The sequence below is a fragment of the Triturus cristatus genome, chromosome 6 (genome assembly GCF_964204655.1).
Source record: "Triturus cristatus chromosome 6, aTriCri1.1, whole genome shotgun sequence".
NCBI lineage: Eukaryota > Metazoa > Chordata > Amphibia > Caudata > Salamandridae > Triturus > Triturus cristatus.
In genome coordinates, this window is record NC_140589.1 from 379,803,970 (window position 1) to 379,815,578 (window position 11,609).

Below are 11,609 nucleotides of genomic sequence, written 5' to 3' on the forward strand. Positions count from 1 at the left end.
TGCGAAATTTAATTTTATCTGAATCACCCATTGACTTTAATACAATATATGCTCATGGATGTGCACTTATACACTCTGAGGTTTGTATAAGACAGTGAGCAGCTGGGGGTAAAAATGATGCAGTCACTTAATACAGTATGGAAAAGAGCATCACAACCTTACACCATGGGAATCATCTCTGTCTCTGTGAAATGGCTCAAACCCAGCGGAGTTGTCTTACACCAGTAGTCCTTGATTTTTACGTTAGAATGTTGTTACGCTGCACCATGTGTTCTGCTACATGTAATTCTTAATTGTAAAATGAATACCCACTGCGTTTAGACCGTTCTTGGAGGTCCACTGAAATGCAAATGGTCAATAAATATTGACTTTCTTAGCACGTACAAATATATATCTAGAGACTATCCAATTCTAACTATCTTTGAATTATGAAAAGTATGAAAAGTTGTGAGCAGTGACTGAAGCACTGAGCGAGACATTAGGCCAATAAGAGCTCAATTGAGTACACAGGTGTATTTGTGACTAAATAAACATGTGAGTGGGTAATCCTTCAGAGTGCTAGAAGAGCAAGAGACAGATGTCAGCCTTGATCAGCAAATACTTCCATCATCAGTCCCTCACCGAAGTGCCCGCCTGGCTAGAGAGATATACAGTTAAACCAATTTAGTAATTTGAGGACATACAGTTAATCACCCCAGAAAAGAATGCCATTTGCAAAATAGAACCAAAACATTAGAAGACAGACTTGCCTGTGATGTCTGCTCTAAACTCATGAACTAATATGAGCCATTCTGCGGTGAGTAACACCCTATACATTTCAAAATTGTGCATCTTCTAACTTCCCACAATATTTCTCTCTCCATACTTCCAACATACCATCACAGCCTCCCTTGCTCCACTTTGCAAAACTTCCATAAATCTAGCCTACTGGATAAAGAATCGGAGGCATGTCAGGTAGAGAGACATGGTTATGCCAGGTCATTTCCCTCATAATACACCCTGGTACCAAAAGTATCCTAAGTATTAGCTGGAAATGTGAACACATTTAAAGTGTCTCTTTCCAGCATTATAACACTTTTCAAGATTTGTCTACATGTTTCATGCTCAAAAAATTTGCTGACATATTTTTAGCCCCACCAAAAAGAAAAAGCGCTAGCAGAAGAGTTAGTTAATAAAATATAGCAAAATGTATGCTTCAATGTATAAATTGTTCTCTAGATTTGGATCTTTCATAAATTCAAAAACCTGAGTCATTCGCCATCATCTGGTTACAAAGAAACATATGCGTAAATAAATACATTAATTTAAACTTTCCCATTATCCAGTTTATCCCATCTCATTGATGTCCCAAACTCTCCTAGTGAGGTTTAGAGCTTAGAGCTCCATTCCCCTCAGAGACTTTAGAGCTCACATTTTCTCATGCATGGTAAGTGCATGAAAATCCTCTGATGCTGTCCTCCCAGAACCTGAGATTGGCCTTTAAGACTCTCATACTCACTTTCAAACGGAAGAAGATACATTTTCCTTTTTCTCTGTGTTTGTGTGATGTTGTAATCCAATGTGATCTCCAGGTCAAAATAATAATAATTATCTAAGCTTCAAAGAATTTCCTTTCAGGGCTTTTAAGATGTGAACATTAGATCTTCCTTACTATCTACAGGCAGTGCGTTTATTGGCTCAATCTGGATCATAATCTAAAGGGTACCAAGACCCTGAGAGAGTGGTTTGAGTTCATCCTTAAAGCTTCATCAGGTGCAGAGTCTACACAAAATTTGCAAGCATGTTCTAAAAATGTTTCAGAGGTGAATATCCCTGGTTTGTCACCAATTTCCTTGGCTGTGGTGACTTAATGCAGCATTGCTGTGACTTCAGCTGTTACTCTGTTTTCAACTAAATCCATTGCGACTCTTATGTCTGCAAAGCAGTCCACAAAAAAGCCAGTGCATCCTCTCTCACTGTTCGTCCCGTCGAGGTTAAGATCATATTTGACAAAGACCTTACCTATGGTCTCTTTCCCTGCTAAGGTGTTCGATCTCCAAGTTGCCATGGTTGAAATCTCACTGTTCAAGCTTATTGTCTCTTTCTATGGCAACCACATCACCAACATGCGAGACGTGCTCGACCTCTGTGTCAGCATCGCAATCATCAATGTCTGTCCCATCAGCACTACAACCAGAGGTCATCTTGTTAACACGCCTACCATCGCCAATCAAAATGTTGGTGACCACATTGTCGATTATTGGTACAACAGCCTTGGCCCAATTGCAGCTACTTTTCTGCTACAATCACTTCAGTTGTTACCTTTCAGAATCATACTATACTGTCCATCTCAGAATCTAAACAAACCCTGATTCAAGTAAAAAGATGAGGAGGATGAAGAAAAGAACAATGGTACAAAGCCTTTCTTCAGCAACAAGGAGGCTGGAAATCGAGAGGCTAATAGGCTGCGCAACCTTGATATTAATTTCCTAGCATGGGTTTCAGAGGAGGGGGAAATGCTCCAGCACTACTGCAGACACATATAGGGGCTGTTTTGTGAAGAACTTCTTTATAGCCTCCTAGACAAGCTGCTCTGTGAGGGCATTCAAATTTAATCTACATCATTTGTTCAAGTGCTGGCAGATTTTGTAAATTTCCAGTGGAAGACAATGGAGGAGTCCTATTATCGATTCTCTGGACCAGAGGTTGTGAAGGTTTTTCCTATGCTTCCTGTTTCAATACCAGTTACACGTAGCACAAGGAGTTGCTGAGAATTGAATGAAAGGGGGAGAAAAACCAGGGAGACAAATTGCTTGTGTAACAAAACTTGTATTTTAGTGAATATACACATTTGTCATATTAAGCTTCATATAATCAAGCATATGGAAGGCACTGCGTTACATTGAATGACATGTAACCTGTGGGATACTGTGCAAAAGTGCTTGTGAAGGATTGTGAAGGCGCAAGTGACACGTGAGGAAGTATGTACAGCGATTGGAGGGGGCGCAACAAGGAGCAGGTGAAAGTAACATTTACATAGTTAGAACACCCAAGCAATAAATGGTCAAAAATACAAATTAATCAAGTAGGGTGTCTTTGAGGAGAGTGCCAAGAAATCCGCTGTAAAAAGTCGGCGTGTAACTTGCGCCGTCACTATCCTTCACGAGCACTTGTGCACAGTATCCCACAGGTTACATGAAAGTGGGCAACCCTGCCGAGTACCACGTTGCAAGTGAAAGACTCAAGAGGTTCCATCATTTACCAAAACCTTAGGCAGTGGTTTGGTGTACAGCAGCTGGACCCAACCTAAAAATCTGGGGCCAAAGCCTATTTTGGCTAATACTTTGAAGAGGTACGCCCACACAACCGTATCAAAGGCCATGCAGGCATCGAGGGAGAGGACGATGGCATCTTCTCAAATGTGGCGCACACGGCGCAGTACCCTCCTGAAATTGAGCGTAGTACTGCACCTCATCATAAAGCTGGATTGATCCGGGTGGACCAGTCTACTAATGACCTGTATTAACTGGGAAGCCAGGAGTTTGGCCAGAATTTTGACTTCAGCATTAAGAAGTGAAATTGGCCTATATGAAGCACATTCGTCTGGCGGTGTGCCCTCTGTGTATGACTACAATGGTAGCCACACATTAGTCACTGGGGAGGATCCCCTGCTCCCTACTTTCCTTGAACATCCGTAGCATCTGTGGGGCAAGTTTCAGAGCTGTGAGTTTGATGGGCATCCCATTTGCACCGAGCACCTTACCAGCATTTACTTCTTGAATCGAGCGGACTATTTATTCTTTTGTAATATCACCCTCCAGCAGGGCATTGTAATCTTTCGTGAGGGAAGGAAGTGTTAAGTCTGCTAGCAATTCACTGGATTTCACAGCTGTCGTGGTGTAAGGTGGGGAGTAAAGTTGAGAATAATAGGAAGCAAAAGCTTTAGCTATCGCCAATTTTTCAGTTGTCTATTTCTCCTCCCTGGAACAAATTTTTAATACCCATCGGCTCACCCTCTCCTCCTTGTCTAACCAGGCAAGGAGCCTTCCCGCCCTGTCCCCCAATCCCCAAACCCGGTGCAAGGTTGACTTGTTTTTGTCCTAGCAAGCACAAGGAGATGATGGATGGAGCGCTGAAACTTTTCAGACACTCACCCCCAGTCACCGATCTGGGTTTGAATCCATCATCGTTCTTTAGATGACTTCGCCACCCCAGTTCAGACCCAGCCATATGCAATTCAGGCTTGACCCTGTGCCTCACGGGAACAGTCCAGCCCGAACTGCCAAGCCAGGTCCTCTCTGGACTAGAAACAAGCATCCTGGGAATGGTTTTAGGGCATCACCTCTCATCAGCCAGGCTAGACGTTACCGACGTCTGGGCATATCCTTTCTACTTAGGGCGACAAGACCCATGGCACTAAGAAAGTCTGCCAATGAATAAATACCTCTCTATCTGGGAGACTAAGAAGCAAAGAGCTCAAATCTGGCAGTGCTGTACTGTGAAGTCTACATGGGATATAGCCATTAAGAACATTAACAATTGTCCCCTCCCATGTACTAGTGATGGCCACAAATCGCCCACCCTTATCCACCCAGGTGTTGTGGATCGTTAAGGTCAATGATCTTTTAACTAATATGCCCATGCCCCTGAAGCCCATTGTGTATCGTGCATGAGGTAAAATTCTATAACCCCGTCTATCCATGGCCTTACAAATGGTACCCTAGGTGTGTCTCCTGTAGGAGGGCCTCGTCAGGGGAATGTCTCTTGATATATTGTAGTATCACTCCCCTCTTGATCTTGTCGCCCAGGCTTTTTCCATTCCAGGACATTAGGCGTAGGGGTGTCTTATCTGTATGCGCTGTCATATGCAGTATCCGGGTGCGTATTTAGGGCGGTACCTCTCTAGTGTGGTGAAACAATTGGGGAAGGGACAGTTCCAATCTTTTATGCTAGTGTGTAAATGTGACTGTCAGGATGGAGATATAATTTCAACCTCGCATTGTGTGGTGTAAACAGAACAATGATATGTTTCCAGCAAGACCTCCCCTCCTCCCTGCAAAGGGGACCCAAAACTGCCTGTCCCCCAACATTGCAGAGTACCTGTCACCCCCAAAAAACATCAGACAGTGTCGAGGGACAAGGCCATCACCCCTTTCATCTGTCCCCATGAGCACATCAACTTACTGTTCCCAGCGATTCAGTTCTGGTGAGTTAGTAAATGGTAGCTGCAATCTAGCAGTAGTTCTGGGTCGATGGGTCCTGAGAGCCCGGTCCTCATTGAAAGTCAGCAGCTGCTTCGCAGGCTAGAGGTCATGTTCATTGATTAGTACTTTTGTCTGCTTCTCAGTTCATGATCCTTCAGATAGTGAATGTCATATCTCTGAATGGTGGGGGGGGGGGGTTACTCTGGTCTCTCTGGCTGGATATATGATGATATCCCGCAATTCTTCACCCCGCATACCATCACAACGCATTTGTTAATCCGCAAGTGCTGTAAGAACGCGTTGCAATCACCCTGCAAAATTTTACCCCGCATATGCCTTTACCACGCATACTATTACAACGCAAAAGCATGCGTGGTGAAGACATATGCTCTTTAAAAAGTGGTTAAGGTAAGTAAATATATATATATATATATATATATATATATATATATATATAATTTTTTTATATATTAAATTATGTTTAAAAAAGAAAATATACATATTTATTTAAATATATATATATTTTTAGAAAAATATTTAAATATATACATTTTTATATATATATGTGTGTGTGTGTGCGTATTCATCAAAACTACTACGAGCGGAGTTGTTTTCCCATATATATATATATTACCTACTGGCGGTCGCCAGTAGGTAGTTATAGTTACAACCTAGCTTCCATAGGAAAAGCATTTTTTGATTTGCTAATAACTTTGGCGTCGTTTGACGAATCTTTATGAAATTTTCCAAAAAGTTGCACTTTTTAGGTTAGCTCCTATCTTGAAAGTTTGGTGATTCGTCAAGCGGGGGCTGAGAGAAAAAGGCGGTCCCAAAACAAGTTTTCCCCATGTTAATTTCCATAGGAAATTTTGCGACGAGCTACAGCCCGAACTGCTGAACGGAATTACCCCAAATTTGGCAGAAAGGTAGTGCGTGGGTCAGAAAGCAACCTTTTTTTAAATGGTGTAAATCCGTTCAGTAGTTGCTGAGAAATTAGAAAAATAAAGGTTTGATATCTGGGCGGTGCCTATGTCCTGTGCACGAGCTTCACTTTGATTGGCTGCCAACAATCCAAACCAGGAAGTGTTGGCAGCCATCTTGTGGCTTGGTAGAAGCAAGTCGCTAGAAAACAGAGAAGCAAAGGTAGAAAACAAGAGAAGGGGGCAGGGTAGAAACACCCTGACTCCCCAGGCCTGCTCAGGGGGTCCCAGAAGGACCGCATGGCCAAAAAAAGCATGAAAAAAAATAAAATAAAAAAATCGGCGCAATTCGCGCTGGGATCGCGGGTTCCCGCGTTTTATTTTAAGGAGGTCCCCAGGTGGGCTAGGTCCCAGGGCCATTTCTTAAAAAATATTAGTCCCGGGGCTGCAGGGGCCCGCTGGGGTCCTCACAGCCCCGGGACTTCACTCATGTTGGGAGGGGGGTTGCACGGTCCGTCTCCTGGAGCCTTCCATGTGCTTATAACTTTGGCGTCGTTTGACGAATCTTTACAACATTTTCCAAAACGTTTCTCTTTTTCATTCAGCTTCTATCATAAAAGTTTGGGGGTAATTGGTCAAGGGGGGGCTGAGAAAAAAGGGGAGTCGCAAAATGTGTTTTGTCAATGCATTTTCCATAGGAAACTTTAGAGAAGGCTACAGGCCAAACTGTTGAACGGAATTACGCCAAATGTGGCAGGGAGAAAGGTTGTGGTTCAGAAAGTGTGCTTTTATTGAAATGGTGTACATCCGTTCAGTAGTTTTTGAGAAATATCACACGTAGTGTGAATGTGCGGTATTGCGGCAATGTTCAGTAGGCTGTGTAAATTATATTGGGAAAATAACAATGCGCCGCACTGCAGCTTTCCTTTAATATAATGCATAGTAATGTTTAGTTATGAATGAATGAATACAGACTTGTATAGCGCATGGCTACCAGAGGGCATCCCAGCGCTTATAATGCGGTGTTCACTTTTATCACAGACAGAGTCACTTTCTTAGACGAAATGTAATATTATGTGGGAGGGCGTATTCTGTTCCTGTGTCTGGAACATAATTAACGTTTAATTGGCTGAGGTGTTCCAACATTGAGCTCAATGCTCATTGGCTACGAACCATTGAAAGTAGAAGTATTGCCAGCCATTTCCTCCCCGTCCGCGGAGTAGCAGGGACATCTGCTTGGCTGACGTGTTCCAAGCAGGACCTTCCCAAGCTTAACGTTCATTGGCTGTAAACCATTGAAAGTAGAACTGTTGCCAGGCATTTCCTCCTCCTCCATGGAGCATCAGGGACATCTGATTGGGTAACGTGTTCCAAGCAGGATCTTCCCAAGCTTAATGTTCATTGGCTGTGAAGCATTAAAAGTAGAAGTGTTGGCAGCCATTCCCTCCCCCTCTGAGGAAAAACATGGACATTTTATTGGCTACAGTGTTCCCAGTACAAGTTTGCTCATAATTGACTGGGAACGGTTCACTGTTGTGAACCATTTTGTGATACACTTCAATGGAGTACGGGGAAACAAAGTAGTAGCAGGGAGGGTAGGAAAACTATTAACTCGATATATTTTATGGGCCATTTATATAATTGGCGTGGGGTGTACACATCACTGTGGCAAAATAAGAGTGTGTTGCGGTCTTCTTTTTATTGAGTTTGCAGGTGGTATACTTCCCAGGAGCACTATTTACTTATAATGTGGTGTTTACTTTTCTGATCGGGAGCTGTGGTTGCACAGCAAAAATTTCAGTCTAGGTTTTCATTAAGCAATTACAAATATACTTTCTTTGGAAACTGAAGCTGTATATATCAAAGGGGTGACAAATAAAAACGCAATTCATGAAATACCCTTAAGCGTGGCCACACCCTCCCTTTTTTTTGTCGCCTATAGTTTGTAAAAGTGTTGCCCCATATTCTTGTTAATATTAAAGGGCATCAGTTACTTTTAGATAAAGTAGAAAAGAAGTGCTACAACAAACACTCCCGCACTACATCACCCCAGGTCAGAATAACAATAATCAGTAAAAAACAGTTAAACACAAATGATGTGATATTACATAGAAATGTGTGCTTCTTCAAAACATTACATGAGGCACTATGTATACAATTTTTTTTAGCAACTACTATTTCATGAAACATTAGCCGTGTTACAAAGTGTGAGGTACTAAGTTATCAACGGAAATAACTGTAGTGTGTATTGTAAATTTATCGCAGAGATAGATCTCCAACCCCTTTGAAGAACTATATACTCACAGTATTAAAATGTACAGGGTGAGATTATAGTATTCCACAGGAGAAGAACAATAAGGATCACAAAAAAAAAAAATGTTTACAATATATATTCTGTGGAACTCGGAAAAGTTTGTTCGTAGTGCTTAGAGGTCACTCACTGCTTCGGTAACACATCACAAACTCCTTTAAAAACACATAGGATAGTAGTAATATATACACTACTATTCCTATATATTCTATAGGGAGAACGAGAATAAGAAGCACAACAGAGAAATACCAAAATATCAATTAAGAAATGTAGGGTTTATCAAAGGCATTCAGTAGGAAAGTATCTATGCAAACAATCTTTTTTTAAACTGCAATTTCGAAAAATATTCTCACTGTAAAAATATCTGATCAAGTAAGTTATAAAGGTCAGTAAACTGCATTTCAGATGGTTTAATCCTGGCGCCAACAAATCTCCAACTCTTGTTGTCTGAGAATATGACAGTGTACTACAATACAAAGTGTCACTGATGCCAGACCAAAGGAAAAGGAAAATAAAGTGATGAACAGAAAACAGGATGAATAATTAAATATTTTCCAGTGGGGAATATGCTCAGAGCTTCTTTTCTCTGGGACTTCAAAATGATTCGTCTTCACGTCGACGGGTCATGAACTCCACTTAGGTCAGTATGAATGTGAATATTACAATATACATACTCACACTATATGACCCCAGGTGGGAAACAGAGTAAGAATCAGAAGTTGCTGACGTTAGATATGAATCTTTAGTGTTCGTGTTGACGTGTCACCAACACCTCTGAAGTTCACTATACTCTGATTATTACAATGTACATAGTCACAGTATATAACCTCAAAGGAACCAGAAAAGGAACAGTGTTTCCTCTATTCTGGGTGTTTCTCTATACCACCTGCTGATGTTACATAAAAATGGCAAAAAGAATCAATTACACTTTTTTTTAAATACAAATCTTTAAATATTCACAAATAGCTACGAATTTTAAATATCTACTATGCCATAATCAAACAACTTACAACTCTGTAATATGTTTTGTTGTCGCGAAAGAAGAATCTGACGCTAGAAAAGGGAACCTGCATCACAGAATGGACACGCGTAAATAACTCGCAAAAACAAAATTAATCGAACAACGGGTGTGGTTTATATCGTTTTTGGTCATTGAGTATGGAAGCAAGATGCGGCTCCGCCCATTTAGATGTCACATTTTGCAGTTGACACGTGCTCATGTTTTAACTGTTTAATTTGTGCACGTGTTGGGATAAGTTACAAAATGTGAAGCGGTAAAGGTTTCGATTTCGATCCTAACACGTATAAGGTCCTTAATATGTAGATACGTTGGAGAGCTTAATAACTGATACCCGGCAAACCGTGTCATTTCCATTCTCATGACTAAATACACCTATTAATTGCCGTAATTCTAAATAGAAGACACAAAAAAAAATCTTTCAAAATAGAGGAAACAAAAACGTGCTAATATTGCTCATTGCTATGGTTTTACCTAAAAAAAATTGAGCATTTGTAAAGCGTACAGATACCCCTTGAAAGGTGTGCCGGCGCTCGGTGTCATCGGAAAGATTAAGCAAGGTGTTGCCCACAGTGACATAGCAGTGGGCTAACGTGCCGCTGGAGCCGGGAATCGAACTGTGAACGCTGTTGTTCAAAGTCAGGTATTGTAGCTGCTGCGTCACACTTTTTCCATACTTATATGTTAATTACTGCTAATTACGTTTCAAACATTGTTAAATTATAACTTATAACAGACTACTGTTACAGTTAGTTTTTCACTACAAAAAGTATGCACTTCTTTTTAAAATTTACTTACAAACAATATAGGTTTCAGGGACATTGTAGTTGGAAATTAGCATTTATAAAACCTTAGAAAATCACTGAAAAAACCATACGTTTTACAGACGTTGTAGTTAGAAATTAGCATTTAAAAAACCTTTGAAATTCACCAAAAAAAACATAGGTTTCAGGGACGTTATAGTTACCGGGACATCACTGATGACATCTCAAATGACATCACTGATTACATCATCCACGTGAAAAACTGATGCATCTCCTGACACTCTAATATAAACTTTGATACACCCACTGTAAAATACAGACAACCATTTTCAAAATCGTTACCACACCAATACCAGTTACTACATATGCACTCACTGATTGGTAGGTCTACACACACATTTACTCATTCATCCATGCAGTCACTCATAAATACAACACTATCATATGCACTCATACACCTATACAGACAATCACACACCGCCACTCATCCATGCAGTTACTAACACACCTACTTAGTCATGCAAAGAATCTATCACAGTCCCATTTGCTCACCTATACAATTATACACACAGCACCTCACTTATTTATATAGATACTAACGCATACTTACTCTATTAGATAATCAGTGATACAAATACACACTCATCTATACAGCCAGTCTCAAAATCACCAACTATTGTGTAGAGTCTTTTATACACTTCAACTGTCACATACACTGCCTTTTACATATGAAGTTACTTAGACATGTACCACTGAGACATCCATTCACTCACCAACACACCAATACACACACTCACGCACCCATACAGGTGTTCCCTCATGCACTGTTGAACCCATACACCCACTGAATCAACCACTCACACATCTATGCACAGAGTCACACACCTCCCACCCACCCACACACACACTCAGTCTCCCAGGCAACCAATCAATAACCTATATAGACACTCATATAGCTACTGACCAACCGATGCAGCAGCTTGCACAACAATAGACAGACTGATACAGACATTCACACAGTTTAGTCACTAACCCATGCATTCAGTAAGACACTTTTAATCACTCACTTATACAGTCCGTCACCCACCTACTAAATCGTCCATCCAGACACTTATACACCCACTCATTCTTCAATACACCTAGGAATATATATAAAACATTAAAAAATTATAAAAACATATTCACGGGATGATGTATTCAGTGATGTCACTGACCATGTCATGAATGATGTAATATGTGACGTCATGAGCAGTGCATTGCGGGTGCACGAGTTCTAGTTAGCTGAACTAACTATAACAGTGGAATTTCTATGGTTTTGTACGAGTGAAATGTCCAGGTAACTATAACGTCCCTGAAACCTATGTTTTTTTGTGTGAATTTTTTATATATATATATATATATATATATATATGC